The sequence below is a fragment of the Tenebrio molitor genome, chromosome 5 (assembly GCF_963966145.1).
Source record: "Tenebrio molitor chromosome 5, icTenMoli1.1, whole genome shotgun sequence".
Lineage (NCBI taxonomy): Eukaryota > Metazoa > Arthropoda > Insecta > Coleoptera > Tenebrionidae > Tenebrio > Tenebrio molitor.
In genome coordinates this window covers 25401546-25413950 of record NC_091050.1, presented here as the reverse complement: position 1 = coordinate 25413950, position 12405 = coordinate 25401546, and the positions used below count along the sequence as shown (strand labels likewise).

Genomic DNA, 12405 nt, shown 5'->3' with positions numbered 1-12405 from the left:
GTGTAATCCTTTCTGGTGAAGCTGTCGCAGCTGAGCACCGTCGCGACGGCAGCCATCCAGACGCCACATGCGTCGGGATTTATCCCTTTACTTATTCTTTATTAACGACACTTACAGAATGTTGTCTCTTGCGTTCGACCGTACAATTTTTGTGCCAGCCAGTCTGGCTGTTTGCTGCTTCTATCGGAACGAGAAATCTCTAAACTGCGAACTATGTCGAAAAAAACATATTATTTTCACAAAAAAAAAAACTTAAGCCCTGCATTTACATAAAACCTTTCATTTACAAAGGCCACGTTAATATGTTGCGGTGGCAGTAGCAGTGGCTGGTTTCGTCGGCATTATTTATCTGAATGCCAGATTATGAAAGCACAAAAACGTAAACGACGACACCTAATCCGACAGAATTCGAGTTATCCAAATAATTGCCAGATTTGTTTACCGAAAATAAACTGGACTCGTGTGAGCAAGAGCAGTATTATTACCGTTTTTCAAACTGTAATCATTCGACAGGAATTTTTTCAGCATCGATATAGGCTTTTGCTGCAGCGTACATCGTTTCAATCAGTATAATGTACTTCACATTTTAATTCAATCGAATTTTGCAATGCCGCTTTTCAAACACGTTGGCGTAACGACCTGCTTGGGACCAAACAAAAATTACGATTATTTAGCTCGTTTCGTTGGCAGAAACTCATTAATAACCATGATAAATTCTGAACGCTGAATGTTAAATGATTTTTTAAATAAATCGAAATTTTAAGATTACATAAATCTGAAAAGTGCACTTATTTCCCGATAACATATTATAAAAGTTTATCAACACATCAACAATTTGAATAATCTAGCTACCTTATTTCAAAAATTCTAAATTTTCAATTTTTTTTTATTGCCTTTAGCCTAATGCAAGAATTCACATTTACGTCCGTAAATCATGACATTATCCTGCTGCATTGATAATGCTAAAGTGTCACTTCATTGTCATTGCATCTAACCAGCTGACGAGCGGCAGATAAAGTTATTATCTCCGCTGAGGGCGTCCGTGAAGTTATTATCTCCGCTGATGAGCGGCTGTAAAGTAAACTAGCTAAATAATTTGCAATTCCTACCTGGTCTCTTAACATGCCTTAAATAATTTGTTATGAAGGTTTGAAGAAAAAATAGTATATGTTATTCGGAGCAAAAATGGTTTTATGTGCTTTGGCTCCTCATAACATAATATACTACCTATTAGAAGAATAAGTGGGTAGGTAGATTTTTAAGTTTAGAACAACTAAAGCTAGAAAAATTGTAAGTCTTAGGGCCAGTTTCATAATAAACTTAAAGTCGACTTTATCTTAACGTGACTTTAATGGATCGGCGGAGACGAGTTCCTCCCGGTACCCAAAATATCCTAATCTTGGATGCAGGTAGTGAAGGGTTGGGGATTAGACTGCATTGCAGGTAATTATTATCTGCACATTTAAAAAATAATTTTTATTCTAGTCATCCTTCCATTTTTACTTTTTTAGATGTACTTATTAATTTTCAAACAAATACATATAGCAAAATTTAATCTGCAAACAGAGGAATGAAAAAGTTAAGAAACGACGTAAGAAACAAAAAGGAGACATTACAAAAATACTCCCTAGAATAAATTTTGTACAAATAATTTCTTATCATAATAAACCAATGTTGTAATAATATTCCTGAGAGTAAACATTTTATTTTAATATTTAGTAAATATTCGGGGCATTTTTCCAGATTCCCCAATATTATCGGAAATTTTTGTATTATAAAACAAAAATGTTTATGTAATTATGTTATTAATATAAGCTCCTCGTTTATCTTGCACTCAAAAATGTAAAAATATACCTGCCGCCTTCCTTAATCCTTCGACAATAAGCGGGAGCAACTCGTCTACAGATAACAGCTAAGTACCGACCACCTGTGGTGTAAACTGACCGCTGGGAGGAACTCGTCTACGTCCTAATGGATTGTTGCAACAATATGTTTCTATGGTAAATGGTGAACTTTAATGTTAAAGTAACTTTAGGCTGATTATGAAATTGGGGGTTACCCAATATAAAGTCGACTTTAAGTTTATTATGAAACTGGCCCTTAGTCCTTATTCACAATGGACATAAGCTTGACATAAGGCATAAGAAATTCATGATACATGCAGTGTATAATTTTTACGTAACTTATGAGAAGTGACCTCAGTGAACATTATTGTTGTGTACAAAAAGGCATGGAGAATCATATCGAGTTATATGAACACAATTATTTTCCAATTGCCCAAATTTATAAATTATTCTAAGGTATCTCTTATGTTTTATGTCCATTGTGAATAAGCACTTACAAAATTGATCGTCAAAAGAAAACTATTCTTTTTAATAACTGTCACTTCAATTACATATATGCTTCTAACCATTCTACACGACTTATTTTTTTGTCACAACATAATTTGATTAATTTTGAATAAACATTATCACTTCTGATTGTAAGAAAATTATCAAAAGTTATCTACTGAACACCATAACTAATGTACCAAAAAACTTCTAATAAATAACCCTCTTTAGATGCCGAATAATACCACTAGGCGATGCGAGGAGGAATTTGAATTGTGGCAAGCAGAACCGCCAAGGTTTTTCACGTTATGCAACCACTTTTTAAATTGCACCTGCGGTCGACTGTAAATTAGTCTTTTTTTGGTTTTCAATGGCGCGTTTACCTCTGGGATTTTTGTAGAAATTTTTATGTAACAATTATCTTGTAAATCAGATATGACTAGTTACATAAGAAGACAGTGAGCAAAAGTCTATTAATAAAAAAATCCAAGAAAAAAAATATGCAAGTCAACTTGACCGAGGTTTCAATCAATAAGAAGCGATAATGACTCTTGGATCGAACGCACATACCATATGACTGTCGCAAAGTAAGAAACAGTAATTTCTGAATATTCCCTAACATCTTTCTAATATCCGTTAATTTTGAGAAAATCGTCGTCTCACAAGATACACTGAAGGTCAAACATTCTTTTGATTCGTCTAAAACACCAATAGGTCTTGTAAAGCCTAAGCATCAATATACGAGTAGGTACATTAGTGTCATTTTAAATATTTGAATTTATAAAATACGAATGGGTGATGCAGAGAATGCGTTGCAAATTGTGCTTCTAAGTGTAATTTCCCCTATTTTTTATTGATACTATTTCATTTTAAAAGTTAAAAACTCTTAACCTCACTATTTTCACTGTAAGTAGTAAGTATGTTGTTACCTTCGAAAATTATTGAAATCTTTCCGCATACACTCCTGATTAACAACTTTCAAATAACTACCTTCAGATACAACTTCACAAATCTAGTCAAGTATATCGTTTTGTTAAAAATAATCATTCTGACCACAATTATTATAACAATGACTAGCATGGCCTTGTGTGTTTACAAATTTACCAAATACTAGTGAAATCAGTAAACTCACACATTCCTACATAAAAGAGTACCCACAAAAATTACTGGTTCTACGTATGCAGAACTATTTCATTAGCATCATTATTTAGACGGTCCAATTAACGGTTGTCATTATGCTTAATTACTAGCCAGTTTCTACGGCATTAGAAATTTTCTGGCAAGTAATGGTTTTCTCTAATCGCCAACCGTAAACAATTTTGTGTAGTTTTCGAAAAAATGGGTAGGTTCCACCAAACAAAAACAATAACACCAGCACACCTCGTCGAGCCCATACCCATCAAAAACGCATCTATACAGACTGATACATACTTGACGTATTCCATCAGCCAGTTCGCCGCTACCTTTAATGGTACGCATTTTTCTGGCAATTACACCCGGGAAGGTGATTGATCGTCGAGACCTCTGTTAAAACGGAATTAAATCGAATGTTGAATATAATAATGTGCACGATTATAAATGTATTCATTTGGCTGATTCTCTATGGGTGGTTGGAGTCTTTAGTTAATTGTTTGCGGTGACACTTCTCTGTGTCAGGATCGTCGGGGAATGTTGCCGCTGCCGTCTTTACACGTCGCGTCGGCAGTGAATGGGGCTTTAATTATTACCATGCGAGTAAAGCGTGGGACACGGGGGGGCGCACCGACACTCCGATGCAATTTTAAACGAGACGCGTGGGTTACACGACCATTAAAACTGACAGTGCCGGAACGGTCGACCTAGATGTTCATTGTTCAGTGTTGAATATTCGGACAGTTGAATGCATGACCTTACAGGTTGAAACCGACAGCCTAAATTGAAAAAAGTATAGCGACAAAGCGGGAAAACAAAGGACATAGAGAGCCAGGTTCGTTTGGAATTTCCTTTGCCCAAATCCTTGTACGAAGACGATTATCGAGATACAAACGCCGCCAGAAACGGGCTTCTTCCATGAAACGTCGAATTGCTTGTTTTGCACTTTTGATAAAATCAAACACCGAATCTGTGTTTAGAGTGCTTCAAAGACTAACCATTACAATAACTAAAAAAACTCAAGTCCAGTAAGATTGACGGGACTAAAGATACCTCGCATACCCTACTGGTTATTTACGTTCATTAGGAATAAAAAATAATGTAGAACAAACGACATAAGTGAATTTTGAAAGTAACTTTGATTCTACTAAAAAGTTAGTGCCACTTAATATTTTCACTTCTAAGCATGATGTCATGCGTTTTTATCTTTGTCCTCATATTTTAAATGGTTGGCGAATCAACTAACAATGTAAGTGCAGTGTCATTTTCTTTTGTAATAATGCCAATTTTGACAGTTGTGTTGCATTTGTCACTATTACCTAGAATTCTAATAATACTCAATTGAATGCAAATATGTTATCAGGTTCTTTTACATTTACAATTCGTAGATCGTTTGATATAAATCGACACTGAAGTGTTAAGAAACATTGCTTCTGCCTAAACTAAGCATATAATTATGTACCTACACATGTTACACTATTAATTCCTTTTCCACATCAGATCATTCCGCTTCTTCGACACAGATTTTGTTTGTATTAGCCAGTAATTGAGTTTTAAGTGAGCATGAGAAATTTAAAAATGAAAATAAAAAACTTTACTCCCTATTAAAAACTATTTTTAAAAAAACAGCTAGGCACAATGGGCCGTATCACGACACCCTTATTAAATTTAATCATGACTCTAATTACCTTGGTGACGAATTCATCTCTTTCTCGCAGGTTATAATTGCATAAATCTAAATCGTTTTATGTTTACTTTAATCACGATTTTAGTTATCGGCAACTTTAAAAACGGTGTCGTGATAAGGCCTATTGTACCGAGCGATCCAAAAGTTTTTCTATCAGAAACATTTTCATACGTCCGCATGTCAGGCATTTTAGTGACGGAAATCAAACAGTGTGTCCAACGTTAAAAAATAAATGATGGCCTCCCATTATGCCAAAACAACGTGAACGGTGTTTATATACATACGAGTACTTTGACATCATCTGCATGTTTTGATACAGTTTTGTTACAGACATACAATGTATACACAGAGTAATGTTATGATTTTTTTGATTATTTTATTTATAACACCATAAAGATTTAACTCAAAGCTCTGTAAACGCGTGAAAGGTATAAATTTAAAATATCATTTTTAATATTTCTTTCCCGAATTTGTGTGTTTCAAAAAATGAGAAGTATTTTCATTCTCTTATTTAAGATAAACAAAATTAATTGTTTTGAATGACAGAATGTGCCTCAGTTGGAATGTATACATTCCTGTAGCTTCTCTAGCAGCCATCGAGATTCTACCTGTAATATCCGTTACCAAATAAACCACCGCAAATTTTAATTCTATTAATAAATATGAAAAGATAAAAGTATTGCTTAATATATGGTGATAAATATATTTAAAAAAATGCCATATGTGCTGAAATATATGTACGTCCTTTTAAATAAAATCATATTGGAGTTTCTTTTGTTGGAAGTACATATGTAATACATTTAATCACGTTAGTGGTTCTACTTTAAAAAAATATATTTTAAGTATGTGTTTAAACTAAACAAAGCTGTACAACGGCCTAGAAAACAGAAATTCACAGGTTGGTAAATTATGTTGTTACCATTACAAATACTAAATAATACAAACTTAAACAGATATGTACATTAGCATGAGAATAAAAATAATATGTGCATCCTGTAAACTTTCTACTTGACTTTCGTTTCCTAATATATCATTGGAATAAAAAAAAAAACATTTGAAAGACATTTATAAAAACAAATAAAAAATGAAAGTACATATATTCATCAAGCCGTGACTATTTTCCGTTGACACATTTAACTTTGTTAATCCTCATTCATATTCGAGTGGGGACAAAGTCGGATTTGAATCTTCAATTCATTATCGAAAAGGTAGGTTCGGTACATGACGCCTTAAAAAAATCCATTTCAAAGTAAGTCTAATAATTTACCTGAGTGGCGGCATAAAATCTAAAATTACTACACTAACATTAAACGTTTAAGTTTTAAAGTTTACGGGCATTATATAGTAATTACGCGAAACACTCTTTGTTACCATGTAAGTCCTATGTTTAATTGTGAAGAATGAAGATTTAACACAATTTCAGGATCAAACCAAACTCACCAACAAATGTTGATAAACTTGTAACATTTAAAAGAAATTACTCCAACAAACGTACTACATATTGGTATAGATTTTCAGATTGCTATTATTTTTTTAAATGCTGGACTTTTTCAATTCAAATAAAACTAAACACTAACTATCTTAGGAGCACTTACGTCTTCAAGTAACATTTTTGAGTTAATACCTGCAACAAAGATAACAAGTCAGTATAAGCAAAAAATCTGCACAGGTAGGTACATTAGAAAGAAACGTTTTCTTAATCTAAGACTAAATTTAAAATTACAGAGTGTAGAAAGAACTCTACGAACCTGATGATCACAGATGCGACACACACTCTAACATCCCTACGTATTTTTAAGCACAAATTTCAATACGAACTAACAGCGACCGATAAAACATTTAAGTAACGTCAGTGACAGATAAATGAAAACAGATCTACTGTTTTTGAAAAATGATTGCTTGACTAAAAAATACATTTGTGATGAGTGATGACATAAACAAACTGATTAGATTTGTAGCGAAATAATTTGGATTGCGGAACAAGAAGAATAATTTGTAATAATTATTCTATGAAATAAATATTGAAATAATTTACCAAAATATAAGTGATTAGTAACGCATCCTTTGTAAAATGTAGTTCGTTTCCGTATATACTTTTTTCATTCGTATTAGAAGGAATTATTCTTACATTTACGTAATACGTAACGTTTTGGTACTGGCGCAGTACTAGCGAATTTATAATATGTACTGTGATGGCTTATTTGCTCTTGTAACATGAGTAAGTCCCCCTCTGATGCAGCAGTAAACAGTGGGTGGTGGTTGACAAGGGAATAGTAAAAGTGATGACCTTTTTTAGAGCCAGGAAACAAAGACACTCTGGAGTAAATCCGATGACTTTTTTAGGATAAAAGTGAGACACCCGTTAGTAAAACCAAAACGTAAATGTCATCATTTTGTGCTGTAAAACCGGTTAAACATTTTAATGTGGTTGCATTACATTTAATTAATCAACGCAACACTTGGGCGTTCGCAATTCTTTCTTCAGAAGTGGATAATTTGATTAAAGAAATATCGTTCAGCTGATTCTATTGTGCACTTAGCACAAACGTTTCGCAAATTTATATAAATAACTAAATAAAACCGCGCTGACACAAAACAAACAACTTTTTACAACAATGTTATTTGCCTTTCGCTATGTAACCTAAATCTTTTATAAGCTGAATGTTGTGATGTGAAAGTTGAATTAGCAGGAAGATGCATCATCGTTTTAAATAAAAGGTTAATGCACAATTTTTTATTTAAAAATTAGCCAAATTATAAGAGAATTTGGGTCAAATAAAGTTTCAACAATCTGCACAATTGATGTTGGGAGTAGTGTTGATACGTAAATACGAAACAAAAAAAAATTCAAAAATAAATTCGCGGTTTATTTATATTTCTTGTGACCCTGCACAGAAAATTTTAAAATATTCGTAGTGTTTATTTAAAATAATGTGGAACTATTTTAAATGAAATTACGTAACACGGCTAATGGATACACGATGAAAGGTTGATAAGCTTTAACAAAAAAAAAAAAATGGTAAGATTATTAATTCCAACAGTGATGCGTTCACCAACTGAACACGTCGAACTGAAATTTGGCATTTAAGTATAGAAGCAACTAATTAATCATTCACGAATCTGTACGTAACATTGGGAGAGACAGATTTTAATTTTATATTTCAAGCAAGGTTTTGAAAAGTATTATGCCCGCAGCAACGGCCATCTTGACGTTTATAAATATAGCTTAAAATATACCCGAAATTAAATCTTCCAACACGCAACAGTAATTTCGTAAGAGCTTTAGTAATGTTTATGGTTTCCCTAACCTATTTTTAGGTGAGCAATGAAAACATACGTCGTGTGACGGTTTTAACAAATTATTTTCTCCGTTGTTTTCAACGGTCCGAAAATTCTACATAAAAAAAGTTGTAAAGGTGAAGTGAAATCATAATGCTCCGTAGTAGGTAAAACCACAAACACTTAAATGTATTTGATCATAAAAATTAAAAAAAATATATCGAATGCCTCACATTTTACTCAAATATTTCAACATGGTGTCAAAATTTTCCAGTTGTCAGTTGATATTTTCTCCAACATAAAGGAAACTACTCATGAACATGTCTCCCTATTGCTTTTGTTCTCATTTTTGAAATGTTTCAACAATTCAACAATTTTAAATTCTAAAGTAATTAAACATCCATCAACATTTTGAATTTTGTTTTATTAATTAAGAACTACGGGGGTCATTCACGAAACGGCAAATACAATGCTTCAACAATAGCAGTTGTCATGGTTTTGAATTTGCTATGTCTTATCGAGCCTCACCGGCTTTCCTGAATGACCCCCTAAGCAGGTCATTCATGAAACTCGGTAGTGTATAAATCGTTTCCATAGTTATTTCGCAGACCCCGAAGCACGAGTCGCAGACGAGCAGCCTGATTTCCGAGAACAACAAAAGCATCAACGAAAAGTGAGGAAACATTTACGGAAACTAAATGCATTCACGTTGCTTTGGGATAATGGGAAGCCATGGAAATTTTGCATTTAATTTGGTAGTAATGGTGTCTGTTGAATTAGGTTATGTTTTTCTAAGTTTGAGGTTATAAAATTGAGTCAATCTGTAGTGCATTGGTGTCAGGTTTACTAGTTTGCAATAGAAGAATACTCAGACATCGCGGGTAATTTAGCAACATGTTATGTTCATTTTGATAGGTCCGCATGCCGTGCACTTTAGTGACGGAAATCAAACAATGTGTCCAACGTTAAAAAACATTAATCATGGGCTTCCATTATACCAAAACAACGTGAACGGTGTTTAAAAGCTACATGCACGTGGGAGATTCTGCAAGAGCATCACGAGACAATACCAAGTGGTTGTTTGAGAAGATGCATGTATTTTAAATATCAAACTTGCAATGTTCGAATTTTCATGACAAAGGAACACTGTCATACACGAAGGAACACTGTCATACACCAAAAGATTTCCACTTTTTAATTGTTGTCATGCAAATCATAGCAAATGCAGCTTTCTCAATAGAATGCTGGCGTGCGATTTTCAGGAAAATCTATAAAATAATTTCCAAATTTTCAAAAAATACATTTTTTACGGAAATTAAAAAGGAATAAAGGCTGCCACCATTTGTAAAAATCCACATGTTCGCGTCAAACGTCAACTTTAGAAATAGAAATGTTTAACAATGTACACCCAAGGGCTGCCACAAGTTAACTGTCCTTTCACAAAAAATGCATAAAGTAAAATTAATGGAGTATGTCATAATATGTATTTTGCACGCCACCCTCCACTATTACAAAAGCTTTGCTTTTTCACAACGACATCTTTAACAAAAGATCCCGCAAATACCTTCTGCTCTTTTCCGTTCTTACGTTTTCTTTTATGAGCTTTCATTTCCGCACGTATTTTCGGCATACACTATGAAAAATGTCGAATTTGTGCCTCACAAGCATTATCTGCAAACAACGAAATATGTACCTAAATCATTCTCGGGCAAAACAACTCGACTTCCACAGTTTTTGCAATTTAAAAAAAATACACCCAAATGTAATCACCACCATTGCCACCCAGCCTGTCATTTTGATAATCATAAATAAAGCCAAAGTGGTACGACAGCAACACCCACCGGTTTTACCGAGACAAATATAAATCTGATACAAAACGTTTATAGCATCCGAGCAAAAAATTAACTATTTCCACTTGCACTTTGACGTCAAAGATTTAAAATAGTTACACCAACAAAATTTAAATTAAGCCAAAAATCAAATAAATATTTTTTGTTGCTAGCGGACATGTCAAGTCGATCTGTTGATAGTCGTAAACTTTATCTTCTACTCGTATAACAAACGGTGGGAATTTGATCCAATAGGAATTATTCAAAATCTTGTGGTATTGTTCACGTTACGTAAAATTTTGAAAATGAAACGGTCCAAGAATTCAACAATGGCTGAACAGTTGGAAGCAAAAAATGTAAACATTCTCGGTATTAACAAATGGTGGCTAAATGGATGCTAATGAAGAAGTTCTTCCAGTTCGAAGCGACCTGCGGAGGGTAAAACGTCATTCGAAGGAATCGTATGAGACGGCGACCACGTGACGTTCGGTTGGCAACAAGTACACGATCTCCCCGCGTAATAAGTATTTTCTCGTGAATGTTACAACTTAATTTTTAACACACACTTCCTACTCTAGAAAAGTTAACAGTAAAGACTGATAGTTGTTTGTTATCAAGGACCTTACGTTGTGTAAAAGTAGCGAGTGACGAGACAATAATTATTATTGCGGTTGCCATGGCGAAACGCCGGTACGTTAATTCAATTTTTAACCCATTGCGATGCGATTACGCAATGTTTACGTTTACGCGCGAACCGATAAAAAGTGCATCATCCATAAACCTGGGGTAATTAACGGGATGTGAGATGGCCGGGGCAAAAAGGGCGTGAGTTGGTAACGAAGCCCCGTATGACGTTCTTTTTGTTTGTAAATATTCTCGAATAACCTGAAACCGGGGCCCCAAATTCAGTCAGACATTCGGAATTCCGTCGTTGGAAGTCGGTGCGCCGACGCCGCAACTATGACGTCGTCCCTCGTAATATCGAAAACACGGTTTATTAGTTTACGGCTCAATGAATAATGCATCGTCTCGGCTTTAAATGAAAAAGTGGCCGCGAGCCCTTGCAAAATGTCAAAGTATAAACAAATGGGCGTGACGTATCGAGCGGGGTGCTTAACCTCGTGCCCTTCTCTAACCTAGTCGTACCCGGAATCGAAACACAGTGATTGTTACCTTTGAAAGCGTTGCGGATTCCGGTAGCTTCACGGGGTTTCGGGTACGGAACAACGACGGTTATTTCACACAGCACACAGTTAGCAGGACACATAAACAAATAAAATTTTAAACTAAAGTGTACTAAGCAAGCGAACGTCGGACCGCCGTGAAAGCAAGCAGCTGACAGAAAGTGCGATATACACATTCCGCGTTCGGACGAATCCGGATCGGCTCGTGTGTGGGTGTCGGGCGGAGAAAGAACAAGTGCCCGGAGCGCGCGATTCAAACACGGTGAATTATTGATTGCGCTTTCAGTCGACGAACTGGCTAATTGTTTGGAGAAGATTGCATTTGGATTGTTTAAGCTGGGAGCATTAAAGTGTCCACTTTTAACGGACCTGCTTTAATTGCCGCCCCGGATGGCATTCTGCTTGACGCACGCCCGCATCTTCCATAAGAATTTAAATGGACGGCGTATTTGTGCTTCCCCATTTCAACCCGCAGCTGACCCGCCGACGCGGCTCGTGTTATCAGTGTTATCACACCAATAACAACAATTTTCGAAAAATTGCTTCTGCCAGAGGAACCACTAAAATTTTATTGGCGTGACACTTCTTTAAATAGACAGTGTAAACAAAGATAAGAACCAAATCAGATAAAAAGAGCGAAATTTTGGGGGAGATACTGAATAATTTGACTACACATGTTTGCTTAGAATTTTCTTGTAGTGAACTACTTTCAAATGCGTTCAGTAAATAAACGAAATTTGCCATTTTTAAAAATCGACAAGACACAATTTTATGTAACACCAATGGTGGTTTCAGTTTTTCTCACGATTAATAAAAATAAGTCTTCTTTGTGATAACTAACGGTTTTTCAGTAGATTTAGCCTGATGAATATTTCTTTTTGTCTTTCTTAACCGAACCGATACTTGTGACATTCACATTAGTAATACATACATAATATTGATTTTCTTGTAATTGCTTAATCACG

The 12405-nt window shown here is 34.8% G+C and overlaps 1 protein-coding gene across 22 annotated transcripts in view; it reads right to left on the bottom strand.

Annotated features, from left to right (window-relative positions):
• mbl (muscleblind) overlaps window positions 1-11621 on the bottom strand; it is a 157115-nt gene extending 145494 nt beyond the window's left edge. For 5 of the 22 annotated variants that reach the window (XR_011159746.1, XR_011159747.1, XM_069048165.1 and 2 more), the window contains exon 1: window positions 11430-11618. The gene's annotated coding sequence lies outside the window, so the exon portion shown is untranslated. Of the gene's footprint in view, window positions 1-6743; window positions 6773-6896; window positions 9169-11429 lie in introns of those variants that run through there. The other 17 variants (XM_069048171.1, XM_069048167.1, XM_069048162.1 and 14 more) reach the window with 10 other exon arrangements.
• Window positions 11622-12405: the final 784 nt, after the last annotated feature.